This window comes from Bos indicus, chromosome 2 (assembly GCF_029378745.1).
Source record: "Bos indicus isolate NIAB-ARS_2022 breed Sahiwal x Tharparkar chromosome 2, NIAB-ARS_B.indTharparkar_mat_pri_1.0, whole genome shotgun sequence".
Taxonomy (NCBI): Eukaryota; Metazoa; Chordata; class Mammalia; order Artiodactyla; family Bovidae; genus Bos; species Bos indicus.
The window spans coordinates 87,997,366-88,014,677 of NC_091761.1; the positions used below are offsets into that span (position 1 = coordinate 87,997,366).

The 17,312-nt window shown below is 40.0% G+C and overlaps 1 non-coding gene across 1 annotated transcript; it reads right to left on the reverse strand.

Moving 5' to 3' along the window:
• Positions 1–13,611: 13,611 nt before the first annotated feature.
• On the reverse strand, positions 13,612–13,718 carry LOC139179370 (U6 spliceosomal RNA). Its single transcript, XR_011563742.1, has one exon. It is a non-coding gene; the product is annotated as a U6 spliceosomal RNA (small nuclear RNA).
• Between the last annotated feature and the right edge of the window lie 3,594 nt (positions 13,719–17,312).

The following is a 17,312-nucleotide window of genomic DNA, read 5'->3' on the forward strand; positions in this document are numbered from 1 at the left end:
ATATGGATAAAAATCTATACATGCCTCGCCTGCCTCACAAGATGTTGTGACAATAAAAAGTGATAATTTGCTGAAAAGGACATTGAAAACTGTAAACCACTATGAAAAATCCAGTTATTCCTGCTTTGATATCAATGTCTATGCACTGATCCACAAAGTCAGATTAGGAAAACAGTAAAATGAGTTCTCACAGTTAAAATATATTATCAGGAAATTTTAAATCAACCAAATCAGTAGAATTATTGGTCTTCCCAAGCTTGACTAGGAATATTGAGCTCATTACTAACGTCAGTAACCTACAGTGTAGAACCTGGGACCAGAAAACGCAAGGATCACCCCAGAAACTAATCCCAAGCCAAATCTTAGAACCATAAGGATCTGTCCCTCTTCCCTACTCTCTTCCTCTGCCACAGGAGTCAGCATAAGGGAAATCAGCCAACTGATTTAAAGACACTGAGATAGGAAAGGATGATGCGAGTCCCTGTGTACTTAGCCAGGCTGCCAAACAGACCCACACTCCTACCTTGAGGCCACCCTTTACCCCCAGTGACATTTCTGCCTTTGCAGCCTCATTCCACTGGCACCTCTGCCTATGCACTGGATTTCAGCGCCCTCTAGGGTGGGATCTTTCTTCCTACCACTACAGCAATGCTGTCCAATAAGATATGTGCATGCCTGCTATGTCACTTCAGTCCTGTCTGGCTCTTTGCAACACTATGGACTGTAGCCCCTCAGGTTCCTCTGTTCGTGGGATTCTCCAGGCAAGAATACTGGAGTGGGTTGTCATGATCTCCTCCAGGAAACAGAGATACAATGCCATATACAGAACTTAAAATTTTCTAGTAGCCATAGTTAAAAATTTTTTAAAACAAGTAGCATCAATTTTAATAATAGGTTTTATTTAGCCAGTATATCCATTTTTAAATTTCAATATGTAATGAATATAAAGAATTACTAGTGAGATTTTTTTTTTCCTTAATAAGTCTTTGAAAACTAGTGTGTATTTTATATTTATAGCACATTCCAACTTGGACCAGAATTCCAAGGGCCCGAGAGCCATGTGTGGCTGGTGGCTGCTGGGTTGGATCGTATAGCACTTAAGTGCATCATCTGGTGCTATTTCATTTTCTATATCCTCAAAGCTGAATTTCTAAGACTTCCAAAGGGCTAATGAGATAACCTGACAGAAATAGCCTATGACTTAATGGTAATATGTGTGTGTGTGTGTTAGTCACTCAGTTGTGTCTGATTCTTTATGACCCTAAGGACTGTACCCTGCCAGGCTCCTCTATCCATTGAATTTTCCAGAAAATAATACTGAAGTGGATTCCCTTTCCCTTCTCCAGGGGATCTTCCCAGCCCAGGGATTGAACCAGGTTCTCCCATCTTGCAGGCAGATTCTTTACCATCTGAGGGAAATGTTTCAAGCCACCAGAAACACTCTTGTTAATGGTAATAAGAGGGAACTATAAGCATCCAGCCTCTCTACTCTTCCTTTTCCCTTAATAACCACTACACATCACACATATGCATCCCTACACATTCCTGATCCAGGCAGGTTCCTCTCTCTCCTCTTGATAATGTAGGTATTTGAATGGGAACAGTGGCTTAACCTCCCGCCCCACCCACCCCAAGTGGTATTAATGTGAGAATTTCAGGTCAAGTTGTGGGGAGACAGTTGCAGACATGCTGGAAGTATGGGAAACCCTTTGAAGACTCAGAACAAAAGATTGGAGAAGTCACCTATGTTCTTTTGAGTGCAGTGGCCAAGACAAGGAATAACTGAGGGTTCTGGAAATTTCAGGACAGCAGAGTTGGTGAATGTAATCACCTCCAGTATGTCTTGATTCTCAGTTTAGTTCAACAAGCATGTGTTGAATACTTATCAAGTATCTTGCTAGGCAGTGGAAACTCTGAAAATAGGACCATCTCTTCCTCATCTCCGTATGGTCAATGTCTCAACTGGCAAGTTTATACAATTTCAGCCAAAAGCAAAAGACATTTGATGTTTTCATTTTCCTGTGTGGCTTTACTTCAGATAACTAAACATTTGGGAGGCTTTCTCAAACATGAAATTCATTAGTGGGCCCTTCACGCTTATGTGTGGCGCTCTCTTGAGTGTGTGTGGGAGGGAATTCCAGGGTGAAGACCACAACTCTATCTCCATTGTCTAACAAGGAGGCGGGGGGGGGAACTGAGGTCACCAGATTGTGACTGTATCTATAGAGAGTTTTATAATCAGGTCATTTTCCTGGGGAGAAGGATGGGGAGAGTATCAGGGGGAATAGTTGGGCAATTGCTAGAATTTCAATAGATCTTAGTTCACTACATCTTTAAAGACCCCAGAACTCCAGGCTGGGCTACAGAAAAGGAGTAAGAGAAAAAGAGGAAAGGAAGGCCACCAACAATCTCCAGCAGGGGATTAGAGTCTACCAGGGTTTTATAGTCCAGGTGGCCAAAGGGAATGTTTGTATTCTTAGAAATGTATCTTGAGCTTTCAAAGCATGCCAAACTCCATGGGTCATTTTGTAAACTACAAAGTCACCAGCTTAAAAAACAGCATAATTGAGCCAGGTCAGGCTACAGGGCATCTTACATCACAGTACTTACTATGTAGTCTATTGCAGAGAAACTTGAATAGAAAATCTTCCTGACCCAGGACATCTCCCAGGGAATCACAAACTGGAACACCTTGGAAAACAGAAACTTCTGGTCATCGCATATGCAGTCCACATGAACAGTGCTCAGTCAGGAATGGATTGGCCTCCAGAGGTTCCTTTGTAAGTCCACTGTTGAAATCCCCAAAGCGTTTTCCCATAGAAATATTATAACTGATAAGGTCCCCAGCTTATCCTGCAAGGACTGTTTAGCTCACAGTGTTGCTGAGATGTGATACAGATGATGACTGCAGCCATGAAATTAAAAGATGCTTACTCCTTGGAAGGAAAGTTATGACCAACCTAGATAGCATATTCAAAAGCAGAGACATTACTTTGCCAACAAAGGTCCGTCTAGTCAAGGCTATGGTTTTTCCAGTGGTCATGTATGAATGTGAGAGTTGGACTGTGAAGAAAGCTGAGCACCGAAGAATTGATGCTTTTGAACTGTGGTGTTGGAGAAGACTCTTGAGAGTCCCTTGGACTGCAAGGAGATCCAACCAGTCCATTCTGAAGGAGATCAGCCCTGGGATTTCTTTGGAAGGAATGATGCTAAAGCTGAAACTCCAATACTTTGGCCACCTCATGCAAAGAGTTGACTCGTTAGAAAAGACTCTGATGCTGGGAGGGATTGGGGGCAGGAGGAGAAGGGGATGACAGAGGATGAGATGGCTGGATGGCATCACCGACTCGATGGACATGAGTTTGGGTGAACTCCAGGAGTTGGTGATGGACCGAGAGGCCTGGCGTGCTGTGATTCGTGGGGTCGCAAAGAGTCAGACACGACTGAGAGACTGAACTGAACTGAACTGAACTGAATGATGAAAAATAGTAAGGTGCAGTGTCACCGCCACACTAGGAATTAAGCACTAGAGGAAAATAAATTCATTGAAAAAGAACTTGATATTCAGAATAAAAGCTGAGGTCAGAGAGAGATCCCAACTATCACCTGCCTCTGCATCCCTACAGCAGAGAGTGTGTGACCCAGAGGCCCTGCCTTAGCCACCCAATGCTTGGGACTAGCCCCTCCAGGACCTCACTGCTTTTCATCTCCTCCCCTCCTTGCCAGAAGAATTCTCCCAGTGTTTGACATCTGACAAATGCACGTCCTTCCCTAATACTGACCCTCCTGGAGAAGGAGCTCTCTTCTCAATCTGCTATCCAAGTTAAACTTGCCTCCTTCCTAAAGAGGAACACAAAGGAATCCTTTTGGAAAGACCCTCCAAAACAGAGAAGGGAAAAAAGGAAATCTTGATGATATGTTTTGGATGATTGTCTTCCCTGAATATGGGAAGAACAAGCCAAGAAAGCTGGTGCTGTTCCCTCAAGCTAAGGAGTAGACAAGGTCAGGGCAAGAATTCAGGAGAATACCAGGTTGCTCAATAAGGAAACGTTTATGAATACTAAATAAAATAGCAATGAAGTTGACATATGCTACATTTTATAATTATTTAATAAATCTGTATTAACTTCAGTGTTCTATTTTTCTTTTCATGTGTCAAAGCAAACAATTTTTTTCAGATCTCAAATTTCAATAGGCCCCAGAAAGGCTAGACAGCCCTAAGAATTGTGCCTGCAGCCCAGCGTTCCTACTCTTCTGGAATACTGCACAAGTATCAGAGTGCTGGGTTTGTCCCTGGGTTGATGTTAGCCTCAGTAAGGATCCTGTTGTGATATAACTGACATTACAATTTCAGGAAATTTTTCTGTTTTAGTATATCTTGAAGCACTTAATAAGATAGAATAGAAAAACTGGCAGCCTCAAGCAAAATTAAAATGAAATACCTTTAGGATGGTCAACCAATTCTGCTTCCAGGGGTCCACATTAGAGAAACAGTTGCAAACATGTACAAAATAGAGTGTGCAAAGATATTCACTATCGCACTATTTTAAAATCTTGCAAAATTGGAAGTAACCCAAGTATCCATGAGAAGGGGAAGAGTCAATGACAAATATACACATCTCTGCCATGGAATACTATTCAGCAGTTTGAAAAGAAAGAAGTAGATTTATATTTACTGATGTGAAAATCTTTGAAGACAGGTAAATAAATGAAAAAAGTTTCAAACTAATTTGAGCCCTAAGAGAACATATGAAACTATATATTGTTGCTATATGTATATATATGTGTGTGTGAAATAAAGGACCATAAAGAGACAAACCTTACTCTTAGGATGAGGAATGTACTTCTTTTCTTTTTCAAGGGGTTGCTGTGAAAGGAACTCTCAAGTCTTAGTGTACTTCTGTATTGTTTGCATTTTTTATAATGGGAAAGTATTCATGTATTAGCTGTGTAATTTAAGAATTATATAAAATAATAACACAAGCTCAGTGATATTATACATGTAGTTTGGGAGAGTCTAGGCTTGAGTTTTAGTCTTATCCCTTTGGGACTTGGTGTGTCTGAGCCTGTCTTGCTGGGCAGAATTGATGGGAATCTATTTTCTAGATGAAGAGCCACCTGGGAGAGGTTTGTTTCGAGAGAAGAGAGAGGCAGGCACACATGTGTTACCTAATCCCCAAGGCTCAGCGAGTGGAGGGAGGAGCAGTCGTGAGGCCAGCACTACACAGTGTGCTGTGGGACCAGGGCAGGTGGGCTCCCACGAGCTGATGAAATGGTAGCAAATGGCCACCCAAGGGCTTGGAGAGGAAGAACACTGGGCAGTGTGGCCCATAACTGGTTCTCTTTCTTACTCTCCAGATGTGCATTTCCTTCTGGTTTCCCGCCCAGGATAAAGTCGTCAAATCACCCAAGGTTAAAATTCTGCCAGGCTGTTTCTCCCTTTCCAGTGTTCCCCATCTCTAGGTCACCAGGCCCGCTCCATGCTCTCTTGAAATGCACCTCCCATCCAGCACCTTCTCTCCATTCCCCTCTAGACGGTTGTTGTGCCTCACACTATCCACCACACAGAGGTCAGTAAACTTTCTGAAGCACTGAAGATGATTTCTGAGTTTTCCAGGTGGTGCAGTGGTAAAGAATCCACCTGTCAGTGCAGGAGACAGAAGAGAAGCGGGTTCTATCTGTTGGCCTAGAAGATCCCCTGAAGGAGGGCGTGGAAACTCACTCCAGTATTCTTGCCTGGAGAATCCCATGGACAGAGGAATCTGGCAGGCTACAGTCATGGGATCACAGAGTCGAACACGACTGAGCACTTATGCATGCACCATGATGATTTAACCTTCCTCAAATCCAATGGCTCTTGCAAGCTTCTTGCAAAGTCATTTCTGTCTCTGAGCTGATCAACTCACCTCTGCTACTCTCCTCTCTTATCTCCCTCTGCAGCATGTTTGCATGTTCTATTTTCCAGGTACAACAAAATGATGAGCATCCCCCTCCATGTTATGCTTTTACAGCCAGGCCTTGGCATCCACTATTTCTTTCTTCTGCTTGAGATGTCCTCTGCAGACTTCGTCATCTGGTGAATCCTTACTCATCCTTCAAGATCCAGGTAAAAAAACTCTGACTCTTCTCTCCCTAAGCAGCCAGGGACCCAGTCCTTTGTGTTCCCCAAACACTTTGCCCACATATCCGTCACAGCACAATCACATCATCTGACCATGGCTGTCTCCATGCTTCCCTTCCAATACAGATCAGAGCTACATCAGGATAGGTTTTCATTCACGTGAGCATTCATTTAACAGATGTCTATTAAGTGTTTTCTATGTGGCAGGCACTGTTTTAGGCATTGAGACGATAGCAGTTAAGATGGACAAAGCTCTTGGAATTTCACTTTAGTGGGGAGGAAAAACAACAATAAAAATAAATATTTCATGTGAAGGGCTAGGAGGACAAAAAAAATTAAGGGTAAGGGGAGAGAGTGAGGAGTTGAGAGTGTCTTCTATTTTTTGCTATGATATTTTAGGTCAGGAAAGGCCTCTCTGAGGAAGTGACATTTGAGTAGAGACTCAGATCAAGTGAATGCCTGGAGACAGGGCAAGGAGGATTCCAAGCAGAAGAAACAGTTAGTGAAAAGGACCTGAACTGAATGTGAACTAGGTGCGTTCAAAACATAATGGGCTGGAATGAGCTAGGAGCAAAGTATAGAAGATGAAGAGAGAGACAGAGGTCTTGAAGGCCATGGTTAGGAGTTGGGATTTTATTCTGAGTGCTGTTGGAGTGTCTGAGTGTTGTTCTCTGATTTCATTTTTAAGAAAGACATCTTGGCTGCTGTGTGGAGAATAGGCAATATTGGGGGCAGGGGGAGAAGAAAGAAGAACAATTAGGATGATCCTGCTATAGTCCATGGAAGAGAAGGTTGTGGCTTGAATGAAGAAGACAACACGGGAAAAAGTAGGAGGCATTAAACATGTTAGGAATAATAGATTCTATAGCAGTTACCAAGAGCTTTGAAAAGGCAAGTCAAAGGGAAGGTTAGGTTTTTGGTCTCAGCAACTGAGTAATAGGAAATGAATTATCTTATTTCTTTTCATACATCCTCCTCATATGGTGCTTAATATACAGCAGGTTGTAAACTCTGTATATGTGTGTGTGTGTGTGTGTGTGCATGTGTGTGTGTGTGCGTGTGTGCATTTTTATGCACACATGTGTTATTTCCACAGAGAATGTGGCCGGAAGAAAAGTCAATCTTAGCTTCAGTTGTAAATGGTATTCGATTTCCTTACGGTATTCCTGTGTTTTGAAAAGTACTTAATAAAAGGGTGATGAAGTAGGCATGGAAAGAATTCAGCAGAGCCTCTGAATGACACATCAGCCAGCCGCCCCCTCCCACCCCCCCACCCCCCCGTCTTTCTCTCATGTTCCCTCTCTCTCTCACACACATACACACACACTCAAATTCCTGTGGGCATTATGCCAACTGAGTGCTTTACATGTCTTCAACTAAACTTGCATAAAATTCTCTGTCATGCCACATACAAACCTATGTGCTAAATGACTAAAAATGAAACAATAATCTGAAAAAATAACTTTCCTAATTTTGCCTTGACGTTAATCTACTCTTCCTCACCAAAAATCGACTTTATTGCTGCCTTTTTGTGGCAGTTTCTGCTTGAAGAAAGAGTGATGTTTGATGTAATGATGTCCTTCTGCATTGGGATCAAGGAGTAAAACAAGAAACTGGGGATTCTTAGGAAATTCTGGGTCTAAGCAGAGGTCTGGAACACTCAGTGAAGACCCTAGGACTGTAAGTACACACATTTATACAAGTTTTTGCTAAATGGGGTATACGTGATACATGTATTTCTGAAAATGTTGAGCTCTGTGAAATTGTACTCAAAACAATACAGCTTGTGGATAAAATGTAACTGGCAAAAACCACTCAAAATCTCTGAAACTTGGCAATTAGAGCACCACCTAAATAAATAACTAGCATAATTTAAAATGAATATACTAGACCAATTTAAAAGTGTTATAGTCAGTGTGGAATCTAAATTTTTTTTACAAGTCAAATACTTTTGATGAAAGGGGATCTAGATAGATACAAGATGGTTTCAATTTGTTTGCTGTTCCTCTCATTGAGAAGCAAAGTCTAGTTCTCTCTCCTGGAATCTGAGCTGGCCCTAGTGACTTGCTTGACCCATAGAATGCTGCAAAAGTGATGTCCTTGTACTTCTGAGGTTAAATACTAAGAAAACTTGGAGATCCTACCATGGACTTTGGAAATGCTGCTGCTGGGAGAAGTCAACTGCTCTGTAAGAAGTGCAACCACTCTGAGGTCAACATGTTATTAGGAAATCTGAACTATTCATGTGGAAAAGGAAGAGAGAGAAAAGGAGACAGAAATAGAGAAACCTAGCCACCCACCACCCAGTTCTTCCAACCTCCATTCCTCCAGTCATCTTGAGTTCACAGATACTGTAAAGCAAAGAGATATTCTTTCTAAGCCTCATCAAAATTGCCAAAACAATGGCAGATCAAACACTTATGTTGTTTTTAAACCACTAAGTTTTGAGACAGCTTGTTATACAATGTAGATAAATGAAACATAGCTGAAAGGAAGAGTTGAGGTTACTGAACTGTGGCAAAAAATGAAAAATACACAGTAATGAAGCAGCCAATCAGGTAAAACTGACCTGAGGAGAAGACTGGGGGGGATTGTATCCACTCTCAAAGCATAGCTTCCTTGATATCCACCCTAGATGCTGCATGTGTCAATAGATTCCAGAAAAACATCTGTTTATGTTTCATTGACTACATTAAAGCCTTTGACTATGTGGATCACAGCAAACTGTGGAAAATTCTTAAAGAGAAGGGAATACCAGACCACCTTCCTGCCTCCTGAGAAATCTGTACACAGGTCAAGAAGCAACAGTTAGAACCAGACATGGAACAACGGACTGGTTCTGAATTGGGAAAGCAGTACTTCAAGGCATTAGGTTGTCATCCTGCTTATTTAACTTATATACAGAGTACATCATGCAAAATGCTAGGCCGAAAGAAGCAGAAGCTGGAATCAAGATTTCTGGGAGAAATATCAATAACCTCAGATATGCAGATGACACCACCCTTATGACAGAAAGCGAAGAGAAACCAAAGAGGCTCTTGATGAAAGTGAAAGAGGAGAGTGAAAAAGCTGGCTTAAAACTCAACATTCAGAAAACGAAGATCATGGCATCCAATTCCATCACTTCATGGCAAATAGATGGGAAACAATGGAAAGAGTGAGAGACTTTATTTTCTTGAGATCCAAAATCACTACTGGTGGTGACTGCAGCAGCCATGAAATTAAAAGATGCCTGTTTCTTGGAAGAAAAGCTATGACCAACCTAGACAGCATATTAAATAGCAGAGACTTTGTCAAAAAAGGTCCATCTAGTCAAAGCTATGGTTTTTTTGGAAGTCATGTATGGATGTGAGAGTTGAACCATAAAGGAAGCTGAGTGCTAAAGAATTGATGCTTTTAAACTGTGGTATTGGAAAAGACTCTTGAGAGTCCCTTGGACTGAAAGGAGATCAAACCTGTCAGTTCTAAAATAAATCAATCCTGAATATTCATTAGAAGGACTGATGCTGAACCTGAAGCTCCAATACTTTGGCCACCTGATGCGAAGAGCTGACTCATTGGAAAAGACCCTGATGCTGGGAAAGATTAAGGTGGGAAGAGAAGGGGACAACAGAGTATGAGATGGCTGGATGGCATCACCAACTCAATGGACATGATTTGAGCAAGTTCCGGGAGTTGGTGATGAATAGAGAAGCCTGGCGTGCTGCAGTCCATGAGGTCACAAAGAGTCAGACATGACTGAGCAACTATACAGTAACAACAGTACTCAATAGTATGGGTTTACCACAATTTGTTTAACTATTCATCTTTTGAAGAACATTTAAGTTATTTCCAGTTTTTGGAACATTTGTATATAGGTTTTGTGTAAACATAAGATTTTATTACTGATCCATATAAATTAAGAGATAAATAAATGTTTGCTGTTTTGGTCACCAAATTATGGAGTAATCTTTACTAAATATATAGATAATAGATAATCTTTAATACTATATATATAATAGATAATTGTCTTTGTTAGTATGGACTGCTATAATAGAAATACTATAGGCTGGTGGCTTAACAAATTTATTTCTTACAGTTCTGGAGGCAAGTCTGAGATTAAGATACCAGCAAATTTGCTATCTGGTGAGGGCTACCTGTGTTTCATAGATGGTCATCTTCTTGCTGTGTCCTCATGGCAGAGATAGAAAGAGAGAGCTAGCATTCTGGGCTCTTCAGGATAAGAGCATCAATACCACCACAGGAGATACAACTCCATGATCTCATCCAAACCAGTTACCTTCCATAGCTCCACATCCAAATACTGTCAAATTAAGAGTTAGGCTTCAACATACAAAGAGGAAGCACCATTCAGTACATAGCAATGATTAATGCAGATAGTTATGTATTTCCCTAATGCATGTTATATTATATAAGATAATGGCCTTTTCCAGTTGGAGTTATATTAGAGAATTAAGCAGAAAATGACATAAGTGACTGTTCTCCTAAAGTCACTAATGTACACTATGGACTTAGGACGGTACATAGCTATTACTGTTCTAGGTGCTTACCTGAGGAGGTGATTCATTACACACAATGGATGCCCCGGAGCACTAGCTTGATTTTCTCTGTGCAGTCTGGTAGAGAAGAGCTGGAGAGGGCTTAACAGTGTAGACATTGAAGCTAGATTATATAGGTTCAGATCCAGACTTTACCTTTAACTTCCTAAACAAGCCAGGACAAATCTTTTGAACTTCCTGTGCCTTGGTCTCCTCATCTGTAACAGGGGGCAATAATATTAGCTACCCTCTCCCAAGAACTGATATGAGGACTAAATGAGTTAATAGAGATTAAGGCATAATATCTAGCACATAGTAAATACTATTTAAATGCAAGTTACTACATTGTAAACAATTAACTATTAAAATGATCAATGTTCGTTAATGTCCACGTAAAATCATCTTGCAGTACATGATGATGGCATCATCGACTCAGTGAACATGAGTTTGAGGAAACTCTGAGAGATGGTGAAGAACAGGGAACCTGGCATGTTGCAGTCCATGGGGTCATGAAAAGTCGGACACAACTTTGGGACTGAACAACAACAAATATTCCACATTAACACAGGTGATAAATGACTCCCTTCCCCATACTTCTCCTTTTGAAGACTGAGATTCTTCAAAAAGTTGTGCTAGGGACTTTCCATGGTGGTCTATTGGTTAAGAGTCTGCTCTCCCAATGCAAGAGGCCCAGGTTCGAGCCCTAATCAGGGAACTAGATCCTACATGCCGCAACTAAAGATTTTGCATTCTGCAGCTAAGATCCTGCACATGGCAACTAAGACTCAGTGCAGCCAAAAAATAAAAAGCTGCATTAGATTTTTAAGCTGCTAGAACACAATTCAGTTAGAAACTTCTCTTGCCGAGGAAGCTCAGCACTGCTGTCCCCAAGCCTGCAGGGGTGAGTGGGGAGAATCATGGGTTTACAATATGCAGTGAGGAGCAGAGAGAGAAAGAGAACCTGATGCTTGGAATTTCTCACTGGCCCAAGAGAGCTCTCAGGAAAAAAAAATAAGCATAAAATGTCTACCTCTTTTTGTGTTCATTTCTCTTTAGCACTACTTCTAAAACTTAAATAGAAGTTAAACTCCAAACTGAATTGACTTTCTAAACATCAAGTTTAGAGCACAGGTTCATGATAAGCTTGAAAGAGATACTGGTGCACTGCTGAGAACCTGACTCCTGGAGGGCAATTTTATACAGAGAGAGTCTGGCCCAGGGTCTTAATATAATAACTATTACACATTAAGTGTACCTAGTTATCTGTAACGTAAGAATAATCCTATGATTTAACTGCTGATAATACTTGTTTTGTGGATGAGAGCCATGTTACAACTGCGTTTGAAAAGAATTTTAAATGAACCCTACTGTGGGCAGGGCCCTTGGTGGGCGCTTGAGTGCTGGTTTGAAGGGAAAAAATGTGTATAAGAAGCATGTGATGTTTTTGCAGTGGTTTGAGGGCTGGGTTTGGTAATTATACTCTCGAATGCGAAAATCCAATGTGGCCTAATGAAAAACACACCTCTGTTCTGCTTCCAAAACTCATTCCACACACAGGACAGTGTTTGCCCAGGCCGATTGTGTTCTGTAAAGGGTGCGTTCACTCCACTTCTGTCTGTAAGTGCACCAGGGCAAAAATAAGATGCCATAAAAATGCGTACTGCCTCCTCCCTTTGGTTCCAGTTAACTCTTCCTCTAAGGTACCTTCTCCATCACTCTTATTGCCCAGTCGACTTATTTGAAAACACAGACAAAACCACTCTTGACAGAAGGAAAAGTGGTCATGTGGGTAACAAATCAACTGTGTAGTTCACATCATCATCACAATAAAATATTGTTGAGTAAGTACCCCACAGAGTTATAAAAAGGATAGTTTGTATGGGTAGGAATAAAAATCCAGCAAGGAATTACGCAGTCTAATGTGAAAGTCCTTTTTTACTACAGAATTCCTATCTACGCCCGCCCTGCAATGTTGAACATTTGACTACAAGAATTCGAAGGAACCAAAACTTACCTCATGGATTTTGAACTGAATCTTGAGAACATGCATAACATCTTTCTTCCTTATCTAGTAGAATTTGCTAATCAAGAAAGGGGAGACCTTTACAATCCTTTTTGTACGAGAAACACTCTATGTAAAAATACCAAGGACTGCTCTTAGTTGCCCACATGCAGGCTTGTATTGTTGACTGTTTGTATGTTGCTGAGGGCCTTTCAACTAGGTCATGGGGCATTGTTCTCTTTATATTACTCAATGGAGAAATTTCTCTTAGAACTCAGTATCAGGAGTGATTATAATTTTCATGAACAACTTTCGCGAAAAGGCTCCACTCTTTTTGCTCTCTTTACTAAGAAGCTAACATTCCTACTCTTATTTCACAACTTGTACTGAACCTTTAGGTATGCATTTTGTGTAATAATGTTATCTCTGGCTTTATCTTATTTATCCTACTTTAATGTTTCCCTTTCCATAATTTCTTCATCTACTCTTTTAATCTTGCACTATATTTTTTTGCATATAAGCAATCTCAAGTCCACTTTTGGATAAGGCATGGTTTAAATTTCTAAATAAAGTGTCTAGAAAAAGAAGTGACTGTATTTCTTCAGCAGTTATGCTGACCAGAGAAGAACCGTTGCTTTCCTCACCATATGGTACACTGCAGTCAATATCAGCCTGGTTGTCTGAAATTCCCACTAACGCTAGGTGGTCACCATGGCCGTCAGGCTGCCACATCTGCTTCCTGACACAGGCCCCAGGATCTCACTTACAATCATTGGAACCTAGCCTGACTTCAGTGCCTAGCAAGACTATCACATGGTACAGGTGGAAAGAGAGGGGTTACAATCAAAACTACATCCTGGATGTATTTTGGTTTATCTTTTCTCTTTTTCTATCTTAACAACTGTTACCATTTATTGAATTCTTACTGTGGTCCAAATGCTTTCTTCCCCCCAAATATGGAATGCTTCACGAATTTACACGTCATCCTTGAACAGGGGCCATGCTAATCTTCTCTGCATCATTCCAATTTTAGTATATATGCTGCTGAAGCGAGCACTATTTTGATTTATCTTAAACATTCCAAGTAGGTTCTAACATCAAAAATTTGTTTTGCAAATACAATTCCTTTTGGTTTGGTTGGTTACTTTCTTCCCTGATACATCTTGATAGGATTAATGTTCCTCTTAACCTTAGTCCTCCTCACTTATATTTCTCTTACCTCTAAACATATAATTGAATTAGAAGGGTTTTTTGGCTCTTCTTGCATATTACCTCAAAACCAAAACCATAAAAAGGCAGCTAGATACAAATTAAAAAAAAAAATTTTTTTTAAAGGGAACAAAAAGACAGCCATAAGCCCAAACCAATCAAACAACAAAAAAACAAAACAAACTTGGAATCGCCACCAGCAGCACCATAATAAAGTTAGAAAACAAAATCAAATGAGAAAAAATATCTGCAATATATGAACACAGGTCAATTTTGTTAATATATGAAGCTTTCTTAAGAGTCAATGAAAAAAAAAATCCCAGAAGAAAAATGAATTAAAGGCATGAACAAGCAGTTAACTAATATGAATATAAATGAACAAAAAATATGAAAAAATATTTAATCTTACTAGTGATTTAAAAATTTTTTTTATTTTTTAGCTTATTTTTATCTAAATAGATAGCTAGTGAGAACCTGCTATAAATCACATGAAGCTCGGCTCAGTGCTTTGGGACTACGTAGATGGGTGGGTATGGGAGGTGGTAGGTGGGTGGGTGGTCCAAGAGGGAGGGGATTTATGTATACATAGCTGATTCAAGCTATGGCAAACCTAGACAGCATATTAAAAAACAAAGCCATCAATTTGCCAATGAAGATCTGTCTAGTCAAAGCTTTTCCAGTAGCCATGTACAGATGTGAGAGTAGGACCATAAAGAAAGCTGAGTGCCAAAGAATTGACACTTTCAAACTGTGGTGCTAGAGAAGACTCTTGAGAGCCCCTTGGACAGCAAGGAGATCAAACCAGTCCATCCTAAAGGAAATCAACCCTGAATATTCATTGGAAGGACTGATGCTGAAGCTCCAATACTTTGGCCATCTGATGCAAAGAACTGACTTATTGGAAAAGACCCAGATGCTGGGAAAGATTGAGGGCAGGAGGAGAAGGGGGCCACAGAGGATGAAATGGTTGGATAGCATCACAGACACAATGGACATGAGTTTGAGCAAACTCCGGGAGATAGTGATAGGGAAGCCTGGAGTGCTACAGTCCATGAAGTCACAAAGAGTGAGACACGACTTAGCAACCGAACACAACAAAAATATAGCAGAAATCAACACAACATTGTGAAGCAATTGTACTCCAATACAAATTATTAGATGAAGTCAAATGCACATTAAGATATGTTGAGAATTTTTTTGCTTATCAGATTGAAGAAAAAATACAAAAGAATTATAAAAGCTGATGGGAATGTGACTGAATCTTCCTGGGAAAAAATATTGATGATAAAGACAAAAAGCTGTACAATGTGCTTCATCACTCTCCTGCAGATCCATGAGGAAACTAGTACAGTTGTGGTAGTGAAGAGTGGGAAGCAACGTGGAGGTCCGTCATTAGTGTAATGAAGTAAAATGCATGCATACAGTGGAATGTCATGCAGCGATTATAATAAATTAGCTATATTTTCATATTACATGATCATATCTCAGATTCACAGTATTGAAGTCTAACACGTAAAAATCAAAATGAGATTTTTAGCACAGCATCACTTATATATCTTAAAAGCACGTACACACATCACCACAATTTTCAAAGATACACATATTTCTACACAGAAAACTGGACAGTGAATTTAAAGGAAAGATATTAAATACACTAGGGAGGGGATCTGGGAGAGAGAAAGATGGGGGTAGAGAGAATAACAATAACATGAAATAACATATAAGAGATGTCTTACTTGCACTACTAAGCCAGGAACTGAAGTGTGTGAGAAATTCAACTTGGGGCAGCTGAGATGCCTGTCTCCAGAACCAGAAATTGTACTTCTGCTAGAATTTATTCTAATTGACAGTATACTTTTTAAAAAGCTGAAGTAAAACATATTTCACAGTCAAAAATCATAAATGCAAAGCCTGATGGTTTTTCACACAGTGAACACACTCATGTAATCACCTCTCAAATTAAAAAATAGAACATTTTCAACTCCTAGAAGTTTTTTGAACCATTAGTGTCCTCCATCAAAGGTAACCACTGGACCCTCCCTGGTGGTTTAGGGGTTAAGTCTCTGCACTTCCAATGCAAGGGTTGTGGGTTTCATCCCTGGTCTAGGAACTGAGATCCCATATGCTGCACAGCATGGTCAAAGAAACAAACAAAAAACAAGAAAATGTAACCACTATTCTGATGCCCGCACCACAGATTAGTTTCATCTGTTTTACCTTCCTATAAATGGTACTTCTTTTGTACCATTTTTGTACCATAAAATGACTTTTTAATGGCAAAATTTACTCATCAGAAGAAATTGAATAGTAATCTTGTACTATTTATATTAAAAAAGCAACCCTCTGCTGTTCAGGCACTGAGGAACTACAGATGGCTGTACTGTGGTCAGTTGATAACTAGAAAGACACACAGTATAATATTTAAATATATAAACACCACAAGTTATTCCTTCTACTATTGATGAACTTCAAGTTGCTCTCTGTTTTTTATTATTATGAAGAAAGCTGCTGTGAACATTCTTGACTGTGTCTTTTTGGACAAATCATGCTTTCTCTTTGGGGAAGAGGAGGACCAAGGAGAAGAGTTGGGTCATAACATTTGTATATGATAAGCTGTAGTGGACACTGCTGACCAATTTTACTCCACTAGAAGTCTATGAGAGTTTCATTTGTTCCACATCCTCACCATGCCAGTCTTTTTAATTAAAACTACTGTGGTAGATGTCTTATTGTCACTATTTAAAATTTAAATCAGCTCCTGGATTTAATTTCTCTTAAAATTCAGATTAGATTTCACAGTCTAACACTTCCATTTGTCTCTTGATAGTCCCAAGACCCAGTATCATCTTATCCCTACTTATTGGTCGAATCTCAGGGGCAGATCAATCATTTTGCCTTCTACTTCACCTATTATTTACCCCTGAAGGGAATTCTGTAATGGTACAGATTCGTACCTTTGTATATAGAGGGCCAACCTTAGGTGGGCTCTCTCTCCATGCCCATTGCTACTCTCCTAGTCCAGCCCATCATGATGTCTTGTGCATGACTGCAGTAGCCACCTAAGCAATCTCTCAGCTCTTCTTTCATCTTTCTCTAGAAGGATCTTTACAAAGCACAAATGTGATCACAATATTCTCTGAACTACTCTTTAATGGCTCCCACTGTCTCTAGGATGAAGTAAGATTTATTTCAGACCTCATCTTTAACACTTCTTATGGTGTCTCCCCTATACATTTCTAACATTATAGTTCAGTGTTTCTCAAATATTTTTGACTTGGTTCCCACACATAATGAAACAAAAAATTTTAAAACAAGATTTAACCTTTTTACAGTTATACACTCTGGTATTCCCCATTCTGTTTTATTCTCTCTCACTTTACATGAAATTTTGGTAATGGCTAAAGAAATTGGTTTCATAACCAGTGGGTTGCAACCAGCAGTT